Source organism: Tympanuchus pallidicinctus, unplaced genomic scaffold (assembly GCF_026119805.1).
Source record: "Tympanuchus pallidicinctus isolate F22 unplaced genomic scaffold, pur_lepc_1.0 scaffold10, whole genome shotgun sequence".
NCBI classification, from domain to species: Eukaryota; Metazoa; Chordata; class Aves; order Galliformes; family Phasianidae; genus Tympanuchus; species Tympanuchus pallidicinctus.
Genome location: NW_026294619.1, coordinates 20,677,319 through 20,689,443, shown reverse-complemented (window position 1 = coordinate 20,689,443; position 12,125 = coordinate 20,677,319).

Here is a 12,125-nt window from a genome sequence, read left to right as displayed (position 1 = left end):
GGCATTAACCACAGACATTTTTGTCAGTAGAACTACAGTCATAGCATAATAGAATGGCTCGAGTTGGAAGGGATATAAAAGATCATCTAGTTCCAACCCCTACAATGGACAGGGCTGCCCCCCATCAGCTCAGCAGCCCAGGGCCCCATCCAATCTGGCCTTGAGTGCCTCCAGGAATGGGGCACCACAGCTTCTCTGGGCAGCTTGTGCCAGTGTTTGATCACTATCTGCATAAAGAATTTTCCCCTGACACTTCATCCAACTCTCCCCTCCTTTAGTTTAAAAGTATTGTCCCTTGTCCTTTCACTGTCTGCCTCTGTAAAAAGTCAGTTTCCTGTTTATAAGATTTCTTTAAGTACCAGAAGGCCATTATGAGGCCTTTCTACAACTCTTCATTCTTTTCTTGTAGGACTGTGCTCCAACCCTCTGACCATCCTTGTGGCCTTCCTCTGGACCTACTCCAAAAACTCTATGCCTTTCTTGTGCTGGTGGCTCTAGATCTGGATGCAGTACTCCAAGTATCGCAGTAGGTTTTTCTGTACTTAACAGAGATCAATAGCAAATTTAAAATAAGTAAATACATAAATCAGCTTTATTGTAGGACATTGGAAAAGTGTGCATCTTGTGGTTAGATGCAAGACAAACAAACCTGTGGTCTTCAGTGATTCTTCTAAAATGCAGAGCAATAGCTGGGGAAGGGTCCTTATTACAGAAGATAGATCAATACTAACAGGAACCTTTTATGCTTTACAGTTGCTAACACTGTAGACTATCTACTTAATTTAAGCAATTTTTTAGACAAAATTTTTAAAATTCATTATGTCATTACTATTACTAAGCTGAAGAAGTGAGCCTTGGACTCACTTTATGCTATTTCTATCTGAGGATGCTTATCAATATGCAAGAAGCATATTTTGATGTGTAATGGGGAAAACAGCAGGATACACTTTGTCTTTTCAGTAAGCAATTTTTAAACAGTATGCAGAAATGAGATGGCAGGACAGGTGATCTGCAATACAAATAATTTCCGCACTACAGAAAGCAAACTAGGAATAAGTCACTCTGAACAAAACTCAGACTGGAAGAAAGAGTGAATTGTTGAATGTGTTCAGAATTACCCTTAGTATGAAATATTATATCACAAAACCAGAAAGACTGCTATTCTTTTCTTCAGTCAGTTTATAAAAATACAATGTTCATTTTCTACGAACTGTTACTTTACTAGTTTCATAGTAAGGATTATAGTTTCATAGTTTAGAGTACAGCAAAACCACTCCAATAGGAAAACATACTCTAAAACTTACACAGAACATGATGTATATCAACTGTAACATCTATCTTTATCTACTCACTATTTTTAAAGCTGTTTGTTGCACACTGGCAAGAAAAACACAGTTATAATATTAAGAAAAGAAATGAAACAAAATGCATTAAGTGAAAGCAAATGCTAGAGCAATTAGCAGGAAACACTGTCTGTTAAGACAAACATATTCATCTGTTACAAGTTATGCCTGTTTTCTTCAGTTGAGGCTCTAACCTCTAAATCTTTAGATTCGTTGATTTGTCTCAGATATATATGCAGCAGCGTATGTCATCCCACTTTCATCATTTTTCCACTTACATCGTTCTAAACACAGTCATTAAGGATAATAAATACCTTTTTCATATATTCCAGGAAGATATTTTCATTACCATATATGATTTTATTGCCATCTCTCTGCCAGATCACTGACAGTATGTTTCCCATCACCCTAATTGACTGTTTAGTGTGGAAGGCTATATCTGAAGAAAAAAATATCTTTTGATTTGCTTATGGCTTGCTATGCCACTTATGAAGTTTAGTGCTATTAGTGCTATTAATACATGTGAAAAAAAAGTTTGGGAACTTTTTTGCACTACATATACAGTCTTATCAAACATAGAAACGCAAGTGTGTAAATGACTTTGTAATGGTCCTTTTCAATGTGAAAGTTTCAGAAATAAAATGTTGTCTGAGTATATAAAAAACTGTGGGACAACCATGAGGCTTGTTTTGATATTTCTGTAGACTGCCTTACCTTGCAAGGGAGATGGAACTGGTCCAGATAGCTAATGGAGTCAACAGGACATTTTTAGCACATAAGGGATGCTAGAGTTGTTAGAGCATCAGAGGGTTATGGAACTGATTGAATGCCATATTGTCACCAGGAGATAGCAGTAAGAAGTGCTGAGAGCGGCAGCAATGAATCCAACACAAGCATTCATTTCAAGAACACAGCTGTAGGTCACGGAAGAATATAAAGGTGAGCAATTTGCATAGCCTTGTCTACAACTAAAATTTGCTGAGCTGTTAGCTAAATAAGAAAAGGTAGACAAGAGAAACAGTAGCTGGTAAAATTTGTCATCTTTTGAAACTTTTTGCTTCGAGTTAGCTAGATGACCCCTATGAAGAAATTGACCTTTGAAAGTCTTCTAATACAGAGGCAGGCACAGGCGTTATTTTTCATGATATCTTACATTAAATGACAGATACAAATCAAACATAATCAGTGTTGAAGGCACAGGTATCCTTAAGTTTAGCCTTGGATTAAGCAATATGCCACCTTGTTCAATGTAAGCTGGAACAGACTCAAGACTCATTGACATTAATCAAGTGCTCTTTGAGCTAATGCATGCAGAGCACTGTCCTGCTTGTGTGCCTTTCTCAAGTGCATCACTGTTACTGATTTTGCTGCCTGGGGAAACTGAAAGTCCTAAAACTTGTGCAAGGGCAGTACAGCAATCAGCAGAGCTTTTCTGGAAGCTGGAGTTTTCATCTGATCCACTCATGAAGATAAGAAGGATTCACATGCCATCTGTCTGGCCCTGAAAGGGTAGCAGATGATATAAGCAAGTGCTGCTGTCAGCTGTCATGTCACAAAAGCAACTGCCTCCAAAGGACCTCTGCCATGTAAAGACTGCTCACTCCAGAGCCATCTTTGTGCAGGCAAAAGAGAGAGAACAAGAATGTCATCCTGCACTGTGACTTCTCCATCCTCTATGGTGAGACAACTGATATTAAAGAGAATTTGCACCTTCACAGATCTGGTGCAGAACAAATCATCAGCACCAAAGCTCTACCCTGGGATTTATTAAATGTTCCTATGATCAACTCTTGTCTGGCTATGAAGGACTGTGGGTTAGTACAGGACTCACATAGAGTTGAATTGCTGTGCTGCATTGCCACATTTCAAGCCAGAAGCAGCATCAGTACTGACAATAAGGAGGACAGGATACTGGAAGGTGAATAAGAATATTTTGTACGACATTTCATATGCATATCCCATGTATTCACATAAAATATAATTTACTTGGTAAAAAACACTTCTTTATTTAGTGTAGGTCTCCAAAGTGGACACAATTTTTGTTTCCTTAGCTTTACTTTGTAAGTAATCTCCTGAACTGGCAAATATGCAATGTATTTTAAAATCTGTGATGCACAATTCTACCCTTCAGGTGGGAAATTGAAAACTTTGGGGAGTTCTAAATGGCAGCTGCAGCCTAAGCCTAGTTTCTCTACTTTTCTTTTAGAGTTTATACAAAGATGTGGGCCCTGTACAGAGAAAATAATTTCTTGTGTTAAAGGACTGTTTGAAATGCCTCTCTTTCCTCAGGGACCCTAGGGAAGTTATTCCTATCTTCTGGTTTCTTCCAGAAATTTCTTTCTCTCTCCTGACCACTCACTCAAAAAGAGTTCATGACAGAAAAGATTTACTTATGGTATGAAATCCCTATTGCACCATTACATTTCATAGCTGCACAGGGAAGGAGCATCAGAGAGGCAATCTTAATGTCTACACATCTCAAACTGAACAGGTTGGCATGGACCTATGAAATGGGAGTTTGCAAGGATGGTTTCCATTTCCACCTTACTTACCCTCTTCTACAGCTACAATAGTACATTGTCAGACAGGAAAAAAAAATCATTGAAGTAATACTGAATGATTCCCTTATGTTTTTCTTGTCAAAATGATCAATTAAAAGCTTACAGTAAAATATTTCATGCCAAAGGAAATGGTCTGTCTTACCTTTATGACCTTTTTTTTTTTTTTTTTGCCTTATCTTTTTTTTTTTCTTCTACTTCAAACATCATCTAAAATCTGAAGTAAAATATTTCAATCCAGAATATCAGAACTTTTAATTTTAATGCTCATCCCACCCTCTAGTGAAAGAAGTCAGCATGTTCAGCAACAAGTTGACAGTTGCTTGGACCAGTCAGAAGTTACCTTTACTTTGAAGAAAAAGAAAATAAGCAAAGAACTAAATGCCTATATGTTATTTCTCATTCCTCATTTAGAGAGGTCTGTCTTGCCAAGCAGTATATACCCTTTTGCTAGAGAAATTCAATATTGATGCATTTACCTGTCTAGTAAAGAGATAAACAAGAAGAGTCACTTTGTTTTTGGAAGGTACTACTGAAAGCAATAAAAAATGACAACTTATAGATTGCCTCATTAGCCTCTTGCACTCAGTCAGGATGGGATTGCACCAAGTGTCAGCTGGCAAGCTCCTGTGCCCCATCAGGCCCAGCCTGTTGCATGAACAGCCGTACAGACAGAAGTTTGTATGCAATATCAAGTGCTTTCCTTTCTGGGCTGGTTCCTTGTTGCTGGAATTGGAAAAATACATAGGTCTCAAAGACCAGGTCATGATGTATTTACTTCTGCTATGAGGGCAAAAAGTACTGATAAACCACAAAGCTATTATCTGTTCTGATCTAATATCCTGTAAACTGAGAGAAAGGGGATTTTTTTCCCTACTCTGCGTAGATGAAATTCTTAGCTTTAAACATTTATTTTGGTGCCAAGAGAACTTGAGATCCGACCTTAAGATAATTGTGTTGTGATTGCTATCTGGTTTTATTACCCTTTTTCTTCTTTTCTAACGTTATTTGAGAATGAGAATGATTCAAACACCAAGAGTAGAGAACAGCTAGACTTGGAAAACGAACACAGATTAAAGGTGTACAGCTAGAGCTAGAGAAGCATATTTTAGTGTCACATATAAGTGGAATTTCAGCTTTCAGGTAGCATAAAATATTAACCTTTCACTCCAGTGTTCATGAGCTATTGGCTGCTAAAATGCACATGGGAAAAGAATGTAAGGCTTTATTTGTAGGCCTGTACAAATGCTTTCCAAATCAATATGCTTTTCCAAAAATTGTTCCCAGACTATAGAGTGGGCACAAGAAAAACCTTGTCCTCATGTAATTGAACCACAAAAAAAAAACCTGTAAGAACAACTCTTAACTTGTCAGCCTATCTTCTCCAGAGACACAAGAGCATGCACTTGTGAACACGCACATAAAAGCACATACACACACACACTTCTGGAATGGAAATTTTCCACTTTGTCCTTCTTTATCTGACAGAAGAGACAGGAGAGGGTGATTGCTGATCATCTGTGTAATCCAGAAACATGTTTTATTTTCCTAATCCCTGCTCTTTCCCTGCTTTCAGGAAAGGTAACGACATTAGTTTACATACACATTTCTGATTATAAATGCAGGAGTTCAGTTATTTCATTATGCTTTTTGCTATGTCTTTAAAAAAGTGGGATGGGAGAGGGATCAACCAGATGCTTTCTCAGACCCTGAAAATTTCTGTGCAATGTAAGGGGTGATTTTTACGTTACTATCCTAAAGTGGGCATAGTATCCAGTCGCTTTTGAAATCAGTGAATTTTTTAACATAGTAGTTTTAGGTGTGTTTGTTGCTTTGTTTTATAAGTGAAGAAAGTTTGTGCATTTGTGGCAGCATGTTGGTTTTTTTTTTTTTTTTTTTTTTTTTAATTCCCATAAAGTTCTTTATTTTGGACTGCACACTACATACACATACATTACCCATGTCAAATTGTATAGATCCATATATATAGATTGGCATAGTTTTTTAGATCTCAAGCAATGGTATTTGATTACACATGTGAATAGTACAACAAACACTGTCTCAACTAATGCTATTTTGAAATAGCTGTACACTTCTATTTTGACCTTACCTGAAATCAATCTTTTCCAAATTTTTCTTTGCAATTTTTTTCCATTTTTTTTTCAAAAGTTAATTCTCCTTCCCCTTCCCCCTCTCCCCCCCAGCTATTTATTTATTTATTTATTTATTTGCAACTAGTTCTGAAGTAGCAGAAAGGCAGGCCCTAAAAAAGATAATGAAAAAAAAAAATCAAATTAGTTTTGTTCTTAGATATACAACTCCCAGGATCAAACTGACAAATTAGTTGGTGTTAAGAATTGCTGACTTTGGGCACGGTTGACTAAATGATATCGGATTTGGTCACAAATTTATGTAGAAACTCTTTAAACCTCTTTAAATACCACATGGTTCACTGAAGGATGCAGACTTAGATTTGTTAGTAGTTTTGCAAAATCTCTGCAAAAGAAATTTATTGAGAATCAATCTTTGTCCAAAAGGTAAGTGAATTTTGGAAGCATAGGTCCTTATGAACTTCCTCTGTGGATAGCAGCCTAATGATGTTACAGACAGAAAAAAACCAACAAAAACCACAAAACTTGATGTGCTGCTTTATGTAATGGCTGAGTCAAATAACAACTCAGAGGAAACAAATTAATACTGACAGGAAAGCTAACTCACTTTTCATTTTCTCTTCTTTTCCCAGCCATAATAATCTTGTCCTTGTTCCAGATTTGGTGTTTGTTTATGTAATTCAATTTATTCTATTAACTAAATGACAAGAATTAACCTAATGAATCATGAACATGGCAGCAAATACTTTATTTTTCTCTTCCCAACTTAGTTTTCTGCCAGCTACCGATTGAAAAAAGTTCTCCACCTGACTGAGTGCTAGAGGCAGCATGAAAAAAATGGCAGGAAAGAGAAAGGTGGTAGGTAGATGGACAACCTCTCTTTCTCAATGGCAGTAATCTGCTCTTCCAGTTCAATCCACCTCTCAGCACTAAGCCAGAGGTAATCAACTGCTGTCCTGAGACCACGGTCACAGTGGGGGTTATCAACACAGGATGGTATCAGAAGGAGGTCCCTGAGCCAGCACATGCCATGCAAATGGAAACATATAATCAAGCATTTTCAGCCTCAGAGCACAGCCACATGAGCTCATACAGGAACTGTGGAGGTGATCAGCTGGTAAGAGAACAAACAGTGCTCTGATTCTATTTGGATACAGAATAGATATTTTTCTCTCCATCTCATTTTTTAAAGCTTTTTCCATTCAAGCAACTAAGTGAGGACAAAAGCATAGCGAGTTTCTTGGCCTTTAGGCCCAGTATTTCAAGAATTCTCCTGAGCTGCAGAAGACTGGAGTACAAATCTTTGGTGCCAGGAAATACAAGAAAATTACTTCAGGACAAGAGGTTGGAAAAGACCCATCTCTGAAGGACTATAAGCTTGGCAATCACCTGGCATGAGCACTAGCAGGAGTTCAAGTGCTAAGAAGAATCAGTAAGAGAAATGGGATTTCACACTGATGTTCAGCTTTTCTTGAGAATGCTCCCAACTCCAATTTGGAATCATCCTTCTTTCTCATTAAAAACTGCAAAGTGTAGCAATACTATTTCAGTCTTGGCTGTACTCAAGATCTCCAAGCTCATTTAAATATATACAGGAATTGGTTTTTTTTCGTACTTTTTAAACAAATAAAAATTACTTTATCTTTTGCTTAGAAAGTAAAATACTAAAAATTATGTAAAAAATAGTAACGTATAACAAAGGACCAGAAGCTATATGTCTGAGGGAAAAGTTAAACCCCATTTAGTCTTCAATAAAAACAAAACAGCCTACCATAATCATTTACTGCATGTACTTTAGCACAATTAGTGCTTCGAAGAGCTTCTGGATTGTGTTAACATGAAGGCTCAATTTCAACTCACAGAACAGTGATCTCTCCAATAGTTTTCATTTGCCTGCAAAGGATGGAATGTTTCTTTCATGTACATTCATAAAAGTATCCTTTTGTTTATTAATTAGACCTTAAATTAAACACTTAATTGTTATTTGAGCTAATTATAGCAATATATAAATTCAGTTATGCATGTATTTAAACATACATATTTACACAATTAAAATGTGTTTGTGTTAATTACTGATGTCAAAATTTACACTGTGACAACAGGTTTACAGTGGACTAGAAAATCTTCAGATCTTTACAAACTAATTAATGCTTTTGAGTGTTCAGTTTAGATGTTATTAATTTCTTTTGCCTTAACAGGAAACATTAAATGGCTCTGCTTTATTGCACTAGAACAGGTTAGAAAACAGCAAAGGATTAATTAATTCTTTCTGCAATTAGATTGTAAAATACTTGCCCAAGCACAGATGAGCAGATGAGTAACATTCCAGAAAAAGATAAAAACGAAATTAAGGAACATGAGAGACAAGCAAATATTAATTATTTTCTTACAATTTGCCTCAGTACTTTGTAGCAACATTGTAGTTAATTAAGGGTCTTGAAATATTGTCAAAAAAGTCCTATTTACAAAAAATATTCAATTTTAAAGAAAAAGTCTTAAGCATCAGTGTTTAGTAAGATCATCACTAACATAGTTTACATTACTATTACTTTCAAAGAAATCTAGCTTTTTTTATCCAGTGACAGAAAATGGTTTGAATTGTAAATGCATAACATTTGATGATTCAATTGCAATAGCTACTAAAGTGTTTATATTGGGCCAAACTACTCTTTGCTTAAGGCAATTTCTGAAACTCTTATAGCATCAACAGAATTGTGCACAGTTTACCCATGGACTAGGGTACACATCTTTTTCAGGAAGCAGGAACAATCTTCAGTGTGAAGAGTAGACTATGGGGGATGCAAATATTATCATTATTATTATGGGTGATGCAAATATCTTATTAATATTTTAACAAGCTGATTGCACTCTTCTTCTAGATAGCTCCTGAAGATGGGGGAAGTTCTTGACATCAGTCAGTCACCTTTACAAAAGGAAAGACCAGCTATGTTGGCTTATCATTTATTATCAACAGCTCTCTTGCATATTTATACAGAATAAAGACATTGTAAAATCATATATCATAAGGTAAAAAGCAGTTAACAATAGTCCTGGTATCTTTCTCATTTTGACATTTTAGAATTCTGCTTAAAAAGTATTGTTCCAAGAAGCAATAGCTTAACTAACTATAGTGTGTTTGTTGCAAAATAATACATTTATTTTTTGAGTCAGGGAGTAGCACAGCCAGTTCCATTGTGCAAGAAGAATTACAGCTGTGATCATCAAACTGCTGTTGCTGGGTCAAGCTAGGAGGACAAGAAGGGACAGGAGTAGGAGAACTTCAGTGTGAGATAGAAAGGAGCAATCTGCTGGCTTCCGGGAGCCACAGACTAAGGGAATACTGTGTGGGTGAGTAGGACTAAGAGGAACAGCATGGCTTGGGGCACTCTACCTGAAAGTGCAGGACAGCAGAGTAGAAACTCTTATTCTCCCTCTTTCCCATCCCCAGAGGCCCAGGAGCTGAGGCAGCCCAGTCTTATCATCTCAGAATGGAGTAAATAACCCTCACTATTGCCCGTATTGACATCATTAGACATGAGGAAAAACTTTTTCTCTCAGAGTGGTCAGGCACTGGAATGGCCAGCCCAGGGAGGTGGTGGAGACACCATCCCTGGCAGCGTTCAAGAGGCATCTGGATGAGGAGCTGTGAGGTATGGTTTAGTGCTTGTGGTAGCAATGGTAATGAGAAGACTGTTGGACTAGATGATCTTATAGGTCATTTCCAGCCTTGTGATTCTATGATTCTATGATTCTATCTTCCTGAATAATCTTGTTTTATCTTTTTTTTCTGACCAGTGGGAAGGACAATGAGATATAGGCCAGGGTCAAGGGTCAAGGGTCAAGGAGAGTACTAGGGAGGAGAGATGAGACCTCCACATTAGGATTGGAGCAGGCAGTGAAAAAAGACTACAGAAGCCTCTTTAGCAGGAACAGAACAATGTGCAGGAAAGCAGCAGGAGTTGAATCAGTTAATCCCAACCGTCTATGGATAGCAAAAGTTTCCTGTTCTGTTCTTTGACCACACTCTGTCAAATATCTGTTTTCAGCAATGATGAAAAACTAAGGAAGGTAAGATCCATTTTTGTAGTATCTTTGGAGGGAAGAGAGTGATTTGGCATTTAAATGAGTTTATGACTTGTATTTGAAAAATTAACTTCCTACAGTCACTTAACATTGTTTGAATTTTAAGAAATGAAAGAAAATTACATCTTCAAGAAAAAAAAATTATGAACTTCTTGTATATAACTTCTTTTTCCATCTATGAAATACACTTGTAGATTTAATTCATAGAAAAAATAAAGATAAAAGTTTTCATCATTGCATAGAAGGAAAAACAAAATTTAGAAGTAGGATGATTTGCTCAAGGCCATAAAAAAGGCTCTGTAAAATACATGATTAGAAGTGAAACAGTTCTAATAATTAGTGATGAAAGCAAAGCATTTGACCCTTGAGATTGTTTGTGTTCTCTGTGCATACTGGTATTTGCACATACTGACTAGTGAAGTAGAAAATTCTTCCCAACAGGGTCATAAAATGTGTCACAACTAAAGAGCCATTATGGTAAAACAGTAGTGTATCTGTAGTTCAAACAATCACACACACATAAAAAAAAGAGGATTTCAGCTTCCATTTTTTTTCAGGCTGGTCCCTAAATATTACCCAGTCAAAAGTTGTTGCAGGTCAATCACAGAAGCTATTGAAATGGCACAGAGGCAATACATATTTACAGGTAATTTTTTGAATTTTTAGAAATTTTGACAATGGTTAATAATGATTTCTGCTACACAGCAGACACTCTGTAGATAGTACTCATTTTGTAATGAACTGTATATTTACAGGAGTGCCATTTTCTGTGGTCTCTGAAGTATAAATCATGTTCATACACATCAATAAAACTGACTAGTGCTAAGCGAAAAACAGATACAACTGCTTGTTTTCAGCTCTTGTTGGTGACTGACAAACGGTAATACAGACATAGATCAGCAGTCAATAAAATGACTGTCCTATCTTCTGAATAATCTTAGAATCAGTAAATTAATGCCTGCTTTAAATTCCCCCTATTTCATCTTTTTTTTTTTTTTTTTTTTTTTTTTTAAAGAAAAAGTAGAGGAAAATCTAATTTAAAAATGTGAATTAACTGAAATGTTTAATTCCACATTTTACCTTATTACCTTTTTTTTACCTTTCCAAATTTTTACAAATTATTTTATTATTATTATTATTATTATTATTATTATTATTATTATAAGGAATTCATGTACATTCCTTTAATGAGGAGGATCACGTCAAAAAACATTTTGAAAAAAATAATCTGAACACTGAAAAGTTTCAAGGTAGCTGTTAGTAAAAATTATCATAAATGCTCTCCGTTGTCATGTTTCCTCTCTTATGGTAGCTCATCAATTCTTTGCACATTATTTACTGAGTCAAGAACCCTATTGTCCCAAGAAAAACAGTACTATACGACTTTTAGAAATGACATAGTATGTATTTTAAGACTTCTCTCATAGGTACGTTGAAAAATTGTCTAACATTACTAGGTTTAGGCTTGTAAGTCTTTTTCGTGGGAAAGAAGAGCAGAGGATCACAGAAATACTGCTTTCCTTGCAAAGAGATCACAGGAAAAGAAATCGGTATAGGAAAATAAAGAAAACAAGAAGAAGCAGTTCAGGGCAGACTTTAAGTTGGGAAGTGGCAGATAATGATGAATAGAAAAGGGATTGTTTGAATATACAAAGCATTTAATCATTGTAGTTGGAAACTTAGTTAAAAAGGAAAAATTGTTTCCAAGCTTGCTGTGATGCAAGCCATGGCAAAGTCCACAGAGAGAAGCTACAATAACAGTAGTAAGACCGTAGAATCATAGAATGGCCTGGGTTGAAAAGCACCACAATGATCATCTGGTTTCATCCCCCCTGCTATGTGCAGGGTTACCAACCATGAGACTAGGCTGCCCAGAGCCACATCCTCCAGCCTGGCCTTGAATGCCTCCAGAGATGGGGCATCCACAACCTCCTTGGGCAACCTGTTCCAGCATGTCACACCATTTGTGTGAAAAACTTCCTCTTAATATCTAACCTAACTCCCCCTGATATGCCCCTCCAAGTTTAAAA